At 35.9% G+C, this 16,062-nt stretch overlaps 1 protein-coding gene across 8 annotated transcripts in view; it reads right to left on the reverse strand.

Annotated features, from left to right (window-relative positions):
- Positions 1-16,062, reverse strand: part of LOC133518883 (very low-density lipoprotein receptor) — a 256,636-nt gene that overhangs the window by 67,176 nt on the left and 173,398 nt on the right. The window contains exon 1 of one of the 8 annotated variants that reach the window (XM_061852650.1): positions 247-445. The exons of the other annotated variants lie outside the window; for them this stretch is intronic. The gene's annotated coding sequence lies outside the window, so the exon portion shown is untranslated. Of the gene's footprint in view, positions 1-246; positions 446-16,062 lie in introns of those variants that run through there. 8 annotated transcript variants of the gene reach the window in all.

The raw sequence follows: 16,062 nt of genomic DNA on the forward strand, positions 1-16,062 counted from the left end.
TTCATCTGCATTTCTGCAATTTTAAAACATGTCTATGACATACAATTTTGAGTCGCGCAGTTATAATATTTATCTGCAATCTTGAAACATGTCATTTATTTATAAAAAATACATAACGCGTGAATGGGAATAGAACGGAAAGTGCATATTTTTTTGATATCTGATATCAATAATTGTAAATATAGAACATTTGGTTTCGAACAAAGGAATCGTAAAAATCACTTCTTCACTTCAGTCACAACAAACCTCCGGCATAGCATTAAAACAGAAGAACAGTCTATGTGTAAGTAAACGAAATAAAAGCCGTTTCGTAAATAAATAAAATGCTGTCACGTAAACCGTTGTACGTGAAAACGCGGGCGGTACGCGTCCGAGCGCGCCGGGGCTAGGGACGCGAATGAGGGAGACAACACAGCTTCCAGCCTTACCCTCCAGCACCTTCCCCCTCCTTCGTGTCTGATAACCTGCTACTTCGGAAGTCACTAAACTCCGCCATGAATGTCACCCAGGCACCGACAGCCGACTTGTGAAAGAAAATATGATTTTTATTGAATAGGGGTTGCTGTTGCGCCACTAACCTCCCTTTGTGTGAAAAATCGATGTTATATCGCCTATTAGGTATTACGAAATCAAAAGTCGCAGCTAGCAGCGTAGACTTAGATACACGCCGAGAATAAACCATGTTTTTAAAATTAGGCAGACAAAAATTCGTCTTGCATTTTAGTACTTCATCTAACACTGGGGAAGATAATATATCAGTATAGTCAGCATCAAAAGTAGCGGATCAAATAACGCTTATAAACGCATTCTGTAACAGCTTAACAAAAAGTTAAGACTGTAAAATATATATTTTTAAACGTGAATATTAGATATTTATCTATATTTGGAAAATTATTCGGGATGGCAGATATTTCTGGCGCGTTTTTCATCCCTATTGATGCTGACTGTACCTATATGTTACGAAATATTATATATTATGGAAGTAATTCATTCTCTATTTATAAGTTATTTTTCTTTATTATCAGTGATCATAAAATCATAATATTTGTTTCTGGATACTGCGTATTGGTTCATTTAATGACATGCGCAGTTCGATTATTAGTGTAATAATATGTTTTGACACCAAATCCTAAAAGTACTGTAACTAACATGATATTTTCCGTTTATTCCTGCAGCTAAGCTTGGGTCGTTGACATGTGGCTATAAATTGCAACTGATGCCGGTATAATGATTGATTGCGTCAGGCGCGGCCTACCTGCGTATACGCACTATACATAGCCTTCTGATGGGAGCTTTTCATGCTAGGCAGGTTCTTACGGCCAATGCGTGATTATTGCATCAGCTGTAGTCAATTTAAGTACATATTTGATTTTCGACAGAAACAAAAAATGTATACAAACATTACCAGCAAAATACATGTAGATGAACTTGTAAAATGTAAAAGGTAACTAAGACTTTTTTTTTCTAAGAAACAACAATATAATATTGACATTTGGTTTATTTAATGAAGACATAAATACGTAGCCCTAGAGGGTTTCAGCAACAATAAGTCAGTCCCAATTTCATTAAAATGCCATCTGATTATTTGTGCCACGCTTTTCGTTCACATCGACCACTCGGCTTTGAACTTGTAAGATATAAAAAACTAAAATGAGAGAATTAAATTATTATACCATAAGGTATACTTCAATTTAATCTATTCTATACTGTCTCAAACCATAGGACCAAATTTGCCCGAAATGCATCCATGTCAGACAGGCTTATCAGCGCGTGGAGAGAAATTGCATCACTGAGATAATTGCATGAGCGCACAAATATGTTCTGCTGGCTGGTGCAAAAACGCACAGCATATTTGTGTCTGCATTTTTTTATTACAGTGTCAGTATAGGAAACTTGCGTTTGGTGTATACATGAATCTGCAAATGCATACTGCGCAGATAGTAACCTATTCTAACATCGGCAATCGAATCGAATATCGAACACCGATATATTAGTAATAATTGTCGCTGCAGAATATCCTCCTTCACTCTACAGAGCCTGCTGCCTTCCGATTCCCAGCCAAGCTCTGAGGTAGGCTATTTTGGATACCTTATTACCACTGTATTTTAAATTTGGTTAAATTAAATCGTAAATTTCTATTGCTGTAATTAAAGTCTTAGTTTACCTAAGCCAGACACAAATATAACTGAAATAAACATCAAACAACGTCTGAATCTTGATTAATTTTAAGTCTCAAATTATTATGTTTTTTTTTGTATGGTACAACTTATCACGTGTCAGGGTCATATAGGTAGGTACCGCGCAGCAACAAGCCTCGACCTGCCTCGTCTGACTTCCTTGTTAATTTGTAATACAATTCCTCATGGTTTATCCTTGCGACTGTAAACCTTAACCGCAATGGAAAGCGATAAAATCTCACAGACATGTAATAAAACAGATGTCGCACGATCTGATATATTTTATTCATGAAAAGTAACTGAGTGTATGTCCTAATGATGTAACGTGACTAGGGAATTTGTGTAAGGAGCAAATTCACCTATTCACATCAGTACGAGCATTATTTTTTGTTCTGTAGAATTTATCGGACTAAAATAACTATTGTGCATTAGTAGAACATGGTTCTTTATCTAATAAGAAATATACTGCATAATTAATATTTATGTTTATTTTCGGAATATCCAAAATCACGAACCCTGAGATTGTGATCTGCAGAGTTGGCGCACGAAACGGTGTTAGAATTGTGAAGTGTACTATATGTCTATGAAAATCCCGCTTGAAATTTCGGCGTGCGAATTATGAAAGGGCTGTGATATTGCCCGGAGTCTACATTCGAGATAAAACGTCGAGCTCGACGGGTGACCGGATTTTCAGCAACTAATCGCGACTCGCTGGCATTTAATAAAAATTGTATTCGATTTGCGCGCAGAATTCTTTACTTGACAGAACGTTCTTGGTTTCTACAGCATTAACAAGGAAATACCTAAATATTTGGGACAGTTTTACACTTATCCAGATTAGTATACAGTTTGAAATATTAATATACATGTATTGTTATTCATCGACGACATATAACTACTAAACCAAGTATAGTTAATATTTATGTCACATGGCTTTATTTAAGATGTTGTAATCACTGAGTATACTTAATACAGAAAACAAAATATACATACATCTTAAATTCGATATAAGGACATATATAATAAAACATTTAAGATTCAGGAAACATTGGTAATCATCGCAATTGTTAATGCCTTTACAGGGATTTAAACCCTGGGCCCCGATGTCTTTGACTAAGTACTGTCATCTGCAATTCGCTATCAGAAAGACTAAAAAATAAAATTTTATTTTTAAAAGTAAAAAAAAAAATATGAAAGCTTTTATTTAAATGCTCTAAGAATAAGAACATAAAATTTTCCTTTAAAATTTTAATCATCAACTTATAACCTCATTATACACAATTTATATGTTCATAAAAGCTACTCTCAACAATCCCTTTCATTTGATACCCATATTGTAGAAGTGCATTATAAATAACTATTCCGCCATCTTGGATGTTCCGCCATATTGGATTTAGAATAACGTCACATATTTTTTCGAGTTACTGTCAACAATCCCATTCATTTGATACCCATATTGTAGAAGTGCATTAAAAATAACTATTCCGCCATCTTGAATGGTCCGCCATGTTGGATTTAGAATGACGTCACATAATTTATCATGCATTGTCATCCAAACTAAACGTGTATACAAAATTTCAGCTCAATTGGCTGAAGATATCTGCTTCAAAATTGAGTTGCAAGATTCCATCCGAACAAACATACATACATACATTGCAAGTTAAATAAAAGCTTTTAAAAATAAAAATTGGCTTTATCCAATAAAGTCGCGTGATCTAATCCTGGTTTCTCCCTACCGATTAGTAGTACGGGGAAACCGGGAGATTTAAACCGTTGGGAGAGCTAGCCTGTTTTTTTTGACATGACATTATTGTTTAGTAGTTTTACGACTTTCAAATAACTTGAATAATTTTTTTAAATAAAATAACTTTATTTGTTCCAGCCTTGTTTTAATTGCGCTAATTTAAAGGTTACTTTCGGGTGGTGACTGCAGCAGCATTACAGTTGCAATGTTATTGCTGCAGCGCTGACGCGGGCGCTGTCATAGACTATGCATGAAGCTTACAATTTTGACAGCTATGCGTCGCAGTTCTATACGCTACATCTGATGCCGACCGCGCATTATGCAGTACATAAACATACCACGCTGTTATTGTGAGATTTAAATTTGTAAATGAAATTCTCTGAGTTTTCTGTGAAGTTGTGAACTCTTATAGTGTGAATCAACTTAAAAACAATGTTGACAAACTATCTAAATAGTGAAATCGTGCTAAGTGAACTCTGATTTAGACGTACCCACATCAGCTGCCAGTCTAAATTTATATAATAATAATAAATTAAACTTAACCAATACCGAATATTAATTGTGTAAAATCTAAGAAAAAATCGTGCCCCGAGTTCAACAGCTAATCTGGATGGTGCTCGGACGGACGGCGCCATATGTTTTGTGGTAACGGTTCGAGAGTTCTGGCTATCCAAATTCAATTTTTTGGGCCGCATTAATGGCGCCTTGCCGCATTTAGTTCTTAAATTAAATAATCCGTTGTAAGTATCTACCGTATTTCTAATAAACTTAAAATAAAATAAGAGAAAAACTTCATCTGTAAACTTAAAAAACAAAGCTCTATAAAGTACATAGATCCTCGGGCTGAAAATGTCTTTTCCAGCAATTTGTTCTAAGATCGGGGAGCATTGGCTCCGACACTCAGTCCCCGCAGATTTGCTTAACGCTCCAAGAGAAGATTGAGAACTATAAACGTGGGGCGCTCTGGTGGATTAACGCGAGTCGGGTTTTATTTTCTATGACAATTGTCTAATACAAGCGCGAACCCGATATAACGTTATATTAACGTTTACTAAATAAGTAAGTCAAAGGTGATAGATACATTTTCAAAGCGCCTATATATTTTCATCCTACTTTTTTCAATGTCGCCATTAATATAATCGGTCCCTAAAAGGATAATTAAAAATATCACTTATTTAAACGCTTTGACTATTGAGATGTGTTAGGTATAATATGTTCTGAATCTGATGGTAATTGTATAAGAAGTAAACTGTAACACGTCAATTAAAACAAAATATGTTCTGACCGATCAGGCGATCACATACATTAGTTCCTTAAAATTTCATAAAAATCGGCGTTAATTAGCATGTTCACATACCAAGTTACCAACCCTAATACGTATACATAATATTTAATGTCGTTCATAACATAATGAATCTATTATGTTCTGAGTTTATCACCTTCATAAATATATATTATATCCAAAGCCACTCAATAACAAATAAACCCATTTCCAATCATGAGTATTGCTCCAGCTAATAGTTATTGGGGTTTTTGAGCTTAGCTAGTAGCAATAATAGCTCGGAGAAGTATTCCCAGATAAGAACCCTCCCTCTACACGTCATGCCCTACATTGTAAAGATATCTAACGGTCTACAAATGGTGAGCACTTACTCTGTAAGCCTGGAAGTGGACGGTTGACCGACTAAACTGCAAATTGGTTCAACGTTAGGATGGATGGAATAGTAACTTCAACAAAATTCCAATTTCGTTCGGAATTTCGCAGAAAAAATGTTTGGAGTGGTGGGCGTTCAATAAGTTAGTTTCACATGGGAATTGACGCAGACTGTACAGTGGCTCACAATGGAAACTCGTCCAGAAAGAAGTTAGCGAGAAAAATTGGCCGAAGTAGGTACTACGTGTTAAGACTCGGCGACAAAAGTTGGCCTGTCAACATGAGGCTAATGAAAAGCGATGCGCCGCTAACGAAGACGGAGCGCGGGCACAATTGGACTAGTTCCGGAAAAGATTAACTCTCAGAGAATTCCGTATCAAGTTCCAGAAGCCAATAAATTGCGCGCGACACGTTCTCGAATGGAAATGAGTTCGAAAAACTCGCGTCAGCTAGGAAAATATTGTTTGTTTGTCAACGTGATACGGGCGCCTCCGCGAAGTTGACAAACGTGATGAAAAAAATATTGGAAAAGTTTTTGTCGCAAACTCTTTAACGACCGAGGGCAAAGATATCGCCGACGTGCTACGAACAGCTTGTGACAATGTTCTTATATTATGTTTCTAAATATTTCATCTCTTGCATTGTTGATGCTTCACAAAAGTACCTATACCTTTTTGCGTACTATAAAATAAGCCGACTTACTTATCTTGTCAATAATTTAAACGGTTGTAAAATTATGCTCTTAACCGCCAACCGCTTTATAATAATAAATACAAGTAATCGGAGTAATACATGACCGAATTTCCGTCGTTGATAGTACTATCTAGGCGGCCATAGGTCACTGCGACAGTGGCGCACTATTTCCGTACGATGCACGACACCGATAATGCAAAAACATTCAATAATCTCGTGGGAGAGTTTAAATGCGACGCAAAAAGATAATTTTCTCTGCAAGATAGCTAGTGATTTCCGATAATCGATAAAAACTTAATTGTAGAACTTATATTACTTGAGTACAGTCGCCATATATTAGAGCGGTCATAGTACTCACAAATATGTGAACGCGTCTCGGTGCTTATTCAGATATTTTTGAGCACCTTGGCCAGTCCAATGTATTTGATGGCGATTATACTTCGTATCCAAATCCAAGACAACAAATATAATTTACTAGCAGCAGTACACGTTATCGTGCAGTCCAAGTCACACATTTTAGAGATTATAGTATTTAAAAAACAAGTTCGCGCTGTCCCTCTCACTCGCTACGCTGCGTTCCTGCTTCGACATCGCTCCTCCAGTACTCATTACATGTTTTTGTGTTAGTCCGAGTCACACGTATTTTCGCCAAAATAGTGTTCCTCTAAATATGTGTACCTAATTGTGTTTCGATTAATGTTTATTGTGCGCTGAATAAGAAGTATAGAATCAAAACATTATTTGAACTGCCGACCGCCGTACCCTCGAACGAAAAATTGATGTTTATTCAGCTCGGCAAGTCTAGTCTCGTTTGCCATACTTACATGAATAAAAATAAATAAATAAATAAATAAATATTATAGGACATTATTACACAAACATTACATGGCAGTTAAACTTTCAATTTGAAATTGTAGGTATATTCGTTTAGCGTAATAAACTTATTACCTAAGAAATCAAGTAAGTAATTTTTACGTTCATACGAAATCACTTACTACAACTACCTTCTTTTTTGAATAAATAAATTACGGAAAAAATAAGTATGGGGCTACAAATAGATTACAATTTGAACTTTAAATAATTGTAATACGTACTATTATAGTATTATTTACTAATATAATATTATTTAGATTTCATTTTATGATTGCATAAAATGCAATGTTCACTCACAATTTTTTTTTACGAGATGCTTTCGCGTACAGATTTAAATATACAAACCATATCTGAATAAAGTTAATATATACTAGGTAATCGTTTCACGAAAGCGGCTTTTACCATGTCCGATCTACCCTACCATATAATAAAACAGATAACAATGGTAATCCTTGCCGATTGGTAATAAGTGCCTATGAATGATAACAAAACGCGTCTTTATGCAAATGTACATACACAGTACCAACAAGTTTAATGAACGTCTTATGAGGATACCTATAGGTATAAATATACAGGAGTAATGTCAATCAATACACAATCTATAAGACATTGGAAGACTATTTAGTCTGACTGACAGTTTGAAGTGTTTAATGCCATTAATCGACGTATACAAACGGGACGTGCTATGCGTGCTCCGATACCGTGCGCCCCATGCCCCATATGAGGGCCATAGTGAATCTATCGTATGGATCATGACATGACATTAGGTAGTAGGCTTTAATCGGACATCGCGGTATCGTCGAGTCTTGGGTCCAATCGATGTGGTCGCCTCCTAAATTTGATCATCAGTTAGTTACCCGCTTTGTTATTATTAGACAGCTTTGATTAACATAATATAATATAATTTTAAAATGAAATATATTATGGAAAGATATACTTGATTTGTGTAATATTGTGGACTCCGTCTAATAATAATTCTCCTTTCCGTGAGTACTTAGAAGCTTAGGTTTACTGTGCAACAAGATATTCATCAAACAGAAAATCGGTATTAACTGTGTTGATTAAAGTTTTAATGTAATTTTATAATGCACATTAATTAATAGTTCAAAATTAAAACACATATTAAATAAATATTTTCTTATAAATGAGATGTCGACATGGTACTATATTTGCCCCACTTTAATAGTGAAGAGGCTATCATTACTCCACAATCATTGTGTCGAGGGCTCCGCTTTCACAGCGTCGAGATTATATTTGCCCCACTTTAATAGTGAAGAGGCTATCATTACTCCACAACCATTGTGTCGAGGGCTCCGCTTTAACAGCGTTGAAGCTATATTTGCCCCACTTTAATAGTGATGAGGCTATCATTACTCCACAATCATTGTGTCGAGGGCTCCGCTTTAACAGCGTCGAAGCTATATTTGCCCCACTTTAATAGTGATGAGGCTATCATTACTCCACAACCATTGTGTCGAGGGCTCCGCTTTAACAGCGTCGAAGCTATATTTGCCCCACTTTAATAGTGAAGAGGCTATCATTTCTCCACAATCATTGTGTCGAGGGCTCCGCTTTAACAGCGTTGAAGCTATATTTGCCCCACTTTAATAGTGATGAGGCTATCATTACTCCACAACCATTGTGTCGAGGGCTCCGCTTTAACAGCGTCGAAGCTATATTTGCCCCACTTTAATAGTGATGAGGCTATCATTACTCCACAATCACTGTGTCGAGGGCTCCGCTTTAACAGCGTTGAAGCTATATTTGCCCCACTTTAATAGTGATGAGGCTATCATTACTCCACAACCATTGTGTCGAGTGCTCCGCTTTAACAGCGTCGAAGCTATATTTGCCCCACTTTAATAGTGAAGAGGCTATCATTACTCCACAGTCATTGTGTCGAGGGCTCCGCTTTCACAGCGTTGAAGCCATATTTGCCCCACTTTAATAGTGAAGAGGCTATCATTACTCCACAATATTGTGTCGAGGGCTCCGCTTTCACAGCGTCGAGGCTATATGTACCCCACTTTAATAGTGAGGAGGCTATCATTACTCCACAATCATTGTGTCGAGGGCTCTGCTGTCGTAGTGTTGAGGCTAAGTTTGCCCCACGTCATAGTGAGGATGCTATCATTACTCCACAATAATTGTGTCAAGGGGTCCGCTGTCGCAGCTGTCGCAGTGACGAAGATATATGCCGCACTTTAAGTTATATGTACTCTACAATTCCACAATAATCGTATCGAGGCCTCCATTTCCGCAGCGTCGAGGCTATATGTGCTTCATTTTAAGTGTCGAGGTTATAATGCTTCGGTCATTTGGTTCTTCCGTTGCTTTGCTCCTTTTGGTCGCTTCGCTCTTCGGTCGCTTCGCACTTCGGTCGCTACGCTCTTCGGTCACTTCGCTCTTCGGTCTACAGTCGGTCATTATACATATTTCAAAATGATATCGTCAAAGATATATAACGTTGCTCTACTATAACAGTGTTGATGCCAATGTAATGATTGAAGACTTTAATAGTATTGGAAGTAGCTTTACGCATGTAAATATAAGGGACTAAAGAGCAAAAATATTTAAGGTTGAGCTAAAGTTTACAGGACTTGTAAAAATAATGAAATATAAAGGAGGTTCTTGTTACGCTGAGGTAATTTAATAGGTGTTAATGCGGCCTAAAATACCTTAAACAAAATGTACGCAATGTCATTGCCCTTACAGACGAAGAAATGCTGTATGTAAACAACATACCGTTACTTACCGTTACTTCTGTTTTACTCATTTCCTCAAAGGTTAACTGGAAGAGATCCCATACAGGGATAAGTTCGCCTTTGTTGTATTTAATTTACTCTGTAACTGTGTTTTTCGTGTTTTTATTTCTATGTACAATAAAGTATATACATACATACATACAACATATAGGAAAAAATATATCTGTAAACCCTTTAACCCAAATTTATGATTCGTACTCATATCACGCTGTTATATACTCCTAATAACTTCAAACCATATCAACGAGCCTAATGTAATAAATCCGGTACAATTTACTTACGGATTCTCAGCTCCAAACTTCAGGGGAACATCGCCGCATCAAACAAGAGCTGAACCGCCGTTGATGCACTATCCCGCGACGCGAAATAAGTGCTGTAAATTGTGCAACCATGCAACTAGAGTTATGCTGCCACGTGTTGCAGTCGCTTGCGCTAAGTAGCTAGATTAATAATCGCAATAAAGGGTTGAAATCCTTTAACAATAACATTATTATTGTCTGAAATATAAATGCTCGGGTTGTCATATTGTCTTGCTGTAAAAGAAAGCTTAAATAGTTTTCATTTTTCGTCGCAATGCACACTGTACAGTTTTATTGTAGGTAACGTAAAAAAATGTTACTCCTTAAAATGAATTACAAGTTACAAGTCATGCCAGATATTTTGTTCACAAATATATCATAACTCAACACATAATCTACCTAAGTTCCTTGCCACTTGTTAGCGTAATAGCCATCATCGTTCAGATACGCATAAGCAGATGAGATTAGCTATTTAGTTATAAATAATATCATATTACTATTTCTTGATCTGTGGTAATAACTAAAATTAGTCCATCTATATTTTCAAAGTGATAAGTTTCAAATACTTAATACCTACAGGATACTCTACTAGTAATTGTCCAGACTTAGTTTTAAAGTACTTACATATAGCCTTGATATTTATGGTAGCTTTACAATGAAGAAAATTCTCCTTTATCTACCTCACTCAAAGGCTATTTACCGAGGAAAGTATTGATTGCTGTATTCAAAATTAACTTTAAAGTGTCGTAACATAAAATTAGATTATATTTTAGGGTCAGTAACGCGCATGTAATATACCTCTGCAGTAGCGGGCATTCATAGGCTACGGTGATTGTTTACCATCAGGCGGGCCGTATGCTTGTTTGTCTCCGTTGTAATTACATCCAGAGAATGGTTGGTAAATTCTAAATTATACAAAATGGTTTGTTTATATGGTTACAGACAGAAAATGCCCATCTAAAACTTATTTAGAGCCAACTAAAGCTTGAAAACACATTTACACTTAATGGCGTCCTGGCTTGTAAATGACATAAAAATAGTTGTACCTTGTGAATATTTAGATATATACAACTTTATCAATATACTACAGTGAAATCAAAGAAAGTTTTATACTTTTTTAATATTAACGAAATGAAATACCAAGAGCAATTTCACTCCTTAATGCATGACGCTTATCATTATAATATTTTATTATGCTATACATACATTTTACATTTATACTATGTATATACATAAATAATTATTTAAATTGGATATAAATAAATAACTTCTAGGTGGTACGTTGTTCTCTTTAGTCAAAATCAATAATATCAGTATGTTCGTAACATACTGATTTGATATTGATATTTTATTTTATTTTCGCATTCAGGATTTGAATTTAAATACAAAGCTCTGAACATCTGCTAGTAAATTATATTTGTTGTCTTGGATTTGGATACGAAGTATAATTAATAATCAAACGAACTTACCTGTGAAGTTTGATTACAATTATGCGAGTATCCAAATCCAAGACAACAAAGACCCGCCCCCCATCCCCAAAAATGAAAATAAAATAGTCTCTGTTAATAACACAAAAATAACTCTGAAATAATGAGTACTGGAGGAGCGATGTCGAAGCAGGAACGCAGCGTAGCGAGTGAGAGGGACAGCGCGAACTTGTTTTTTAAATACTATAATCTCTAAAATGTGTGACTTGGACTGCACGATAACGTGTACTGCTGCTAGTAAATTATATTTGTTGTCTTGGATTTGGATACTCGCATAATTGTAATCAAACTTCACAGGTAAGTTCGTTTGATTATTAATTATACGTTAGAAAACAACAAAAAGATTGCTTGTAGACTAATGCCAATCCGTGTAACTAAATATTACGCAACACTGATACACCATAATATACCAATCATTAAAACGAACAATTTCAATTTTTTTTGGGCCGTTTATTTAAACGTGTTTGTTTAATGTATGATTCTAGCTATACAGTACCCCTAGTGTAAATTTTGTCGATAGCGAAACGTAACGTACGCGTTTGCGTTAAGTCTCATTTTGTATGGGTTTTTGAACAGCGCGCCAAGTGGGACGTTTTGGAAAGTCAAAAATCTCATACAAAATGACACTTAACGCAAACGCGTACGTCACGTTTCGCTGTCGAAAATATTTACACTAGGGGTACTGTATAGGTGGAGTCATACGTATGTAGACTGTATTCCTCAAACTGACCAACTTTTGTCCAAAAAACAGATTCATATAAGATTTTCAAAAATTCAGGCGAACTTTTCCTGAGGAATCTGTTCCAGCTAAATAATACATTATAAAGTTTATTTTAAGACGCAACGCAACTTTTTTTTTGTTTCAAGCGTGACAAGCAACGTCAATTAAAATGGTGATAGCGTAGATCGAAGATAATAATAAAATTAATTTGTATAAAAATAGGTTAAATACTTTAAATTGTTCTTCTTTCTATTTACACAGCACTGCACTAAAACCGTTAGCATATTACGGTGTGACCTTTCAAATCATAAAATTCATAAAGCTTAAAAGTGAAGATAAATAACAGGCAGCATTATCCTAAAGAACAATCTCTTTCAGAATGATATGAAAGAATTATGATTTTAAATTACGCAAATTCTGGTAGGGGCGTTATGGTCACAAAGGAGAGTTCACTTAATGCCTCATAATGGTGCTCACTGCTCACGGGGGCACTGAAAGAAAATTAATTTATACGTCGGCCCGCTTAGAAGAAAAATTACAAAAGGTAATTAAACAAGACGTCCTTCTTCATTAGCCACGCTCCGACGCCCTTTGTGTCTTCTAATGAATTTATATTTGTGCACAGTATGGTGTTGGTTAACTAGCCACGTTACTACAACTATAAAATCACTCACCTGTGACTATAATCGAAAAAAATATATAAAATAAACAGTGAACTCACACTTTTAACTGTTCTAGGCGGTACAAAAAAAGAAAAAAAAATCTCATCCATATTGTACTGCCATAATATAAAAGCATTTATTTAATTATTTAAACTTTAATGTGCAAAAGAAAAACTTAATGTACAAAAGGCGAACTTAATGCCATGACGCATTCTCTACCAGTCAACCTTAAGGCAAAGCAGAAAATATCGTAGGCGGTGCGTGTCTTTGAAAACCAAAAGAAAATATAATAACTTACGAAATGTAGACACATACATACATATATCTTTAATACTTATACATGCCATTGATTAATTTTTATACATAGATTAATAATAAACGTACTCATATATATTATATAAACATTAACCAACTTGTCAGACAGATACGCATTTACTTATTTAATATACCTCTAAGTATATTTACATTTATTTGTAACTTAGTCAAAACAAGGCATTTGAATTGGAAATAAGCTAGGTAACCTAGTAACAAAATATTTTCAAGTTAAAAGTTTTACCTCGATTCTGTTAGCGGTTGGATATTTTCTACAAAAAAAACATTTAAAAATATTTTTAAGGTCGTAAATCTCAGTGTGCGTTTTACGTTGTTATTTGAGTTTATTTATCATCAAAATATTTTTAGCGAATATAGACATCTTTGTACCTAAATGTGTTATTGCCAAAAATATGCGGAGTTTGAACAAAAGCTGCATCGAAGGAGAAGACTGCAGACGCTGGCCAGTTTGCGCTGTTATTAATAACTAAATAATTTTCTCTCTTTTCAAAACATAGTATAAAACTGAAAAGATTATTAAATTTTATTATGCAAATAATGATTCAATATACTTATTATCGGACATTATTAAAAGGTATAATGATAACTCCATCGACCACGTCGGGTTAAAAAACGATATGAAAACATTAATAACTTTTATCTCAGTTATAAAGGAATAATTGCATAATAAATATAAAAGTAAACATTTAAGATTGATATTTAATCGTTAAATAATGTTTGTTTCCACGGAAAACACGAGTACCTCTTTTCATTTATCATATTAACAACTTTAGCAAGACAAACACATTCAAGATGAATGGCTTAATTAATCAGGCAAATTCGAATGAACAGTGACATCAGAATTATATTTGAATTATGTCATTTAGTACCGTGCATTTCGCTCGTACTTTTCCGTACATATACATATAGGTATTTACGCACGCATTTATGTAGCATACTTAGACTTATAGGATACAGGCTATAATTACTACCGATTTGGCTATAATATAACAGAGATTAATATATTATATTATATAATCTATTTGTAGCATGTTGTCGTCTTTAAATGCGCAGTTAAAATATAAAACCGTTTCAAATGTTTCAATAGCAGAGAATAACATTGTACTGTTAGCTACGCGCGAGTAAACTTAAAGAGTTTGGAGCATGGCGCGTTGATGCCCCTAGAGACTAACACCTTTGTTTGGGTCACATCGCAGCTCGCAGTGGAACAAAACTTCACAACAGAAACAACCCATTTTCGTTAGAGAATAAACTAGACGAAGAGAGAATAAACAAGAAATACCTTAGCAAAAAACTTTTTTTGAGATTTGAGAAAAAGACGTTAAATATTTTCATCGTGATTCAAATGTTTCTTTATTAAACTTCTGTGATTCGCCCTTCGTGATTACATTATACTTTACTTGTAGTAGCACGCGAATGTGCTGCCATCGTACACAATTTTAGAGTATCATTTTTAACAAAAAAATATCTCGCCTAAATTGGGGGTATTTCATACACGTTTTGTGTGGCGGCCATCGTGCACGTACTTTTTCTTTGTTAGTGAAATAATTGTGTTTTAGCAAGTTTGTAATAGTGTTTAGTGTTTTGGTAAAAATGGGAAAACGCAAACATCGTGAGGAAGACGAGGAAGATTACTTGGAAAGGAAAATCCGAAGCCTGGAGAGGAAAAAATCGAAGATTCGTCGTAGGCGCCGTCACCGTAGTTATAGCCCCAGTACGTCCTCCTATACAGATAATGAATACGAATATATGGACCAAGATATCGGCGAACCCGATCCCTTGCTAGAGGATTCGCAATATGAAGGTAAGATTTTCAGTTACCGTCGCCTAGTCATTTGACAAAATATGTCTTATATATGTCGCTTTGTTTTATTACGTGCAATGAGTATAGTCTGTAAGGCTATTACCGTCCCTAATCTATACCTCAGTTCAATCCGTGAGGTTGAACGCTGTGTAAACGGGAGGCACATTATATTCCTAGAGCATAGTCCGTGAGGCTATGCCGGAATACTTTATATTTAAAATACTTTGTTCCACCGAATTGTCATTGCTATCAGTCTAGACTACAGCCCGTGAGACTGTATCATGACTGCCCGTGTTTTTTCAAGAAATAATTAGAACTTTCGTATACATACCTACGTACGTGGTTATTGTATACACAAGTACAAACATAATTAGTTAAAACCCTACCCTACCAAATATTGGGCAATTCATAAAGTTTACCGAACCGTTTATACGGTCTGACCAATATAAGTGTTGATCTCTGGTTAGAAACATTCAGTACCTAGATTTGGGTCAGTCAAAATATTTGAACTCATATTTTTATTACTGAATTTTAAGCAGTATTGTGAAGAGATGGACCGTATCGTTACAGAATCCCCATTGATCAACAACACTGTATACGACTTAACTGATGATGAGGCCGGAGCCTCAATGTCGGGTCGGCAAGCAGCCCTTGCTGCCAGCGGGCTGCGTTCGGTGGTCGTGCAGAATGGCAGCGCCGGGACCGGGCCCCGCGCAGTGGACACGCTGGCTCCCGCGCCCCCTCCCGCGCTCGCCCCTGCCTCCGCGCCGGCGCCTGCGGCCCCGTCCACGACGTCAACCACATCACCCGCTCCCGCGCCTACACCCGCAGCCGCAATCGCACGGGATAC

This window comes from Cydia pomonella, chromosome 6 (assembly GCF_033807575.1).
Source record: "Cydia pomonella isolate Wapato2018A chromosome 6, ilCydPomo1, whole genome shotgun sequence".
Taxonomy (NCBI): domain Eukaryota; kingdom Metazoa; phylum Arthropoda; class Insecta; order Lepidoptera; family Tortricidae; genus Cydia; species Cydia pomonella.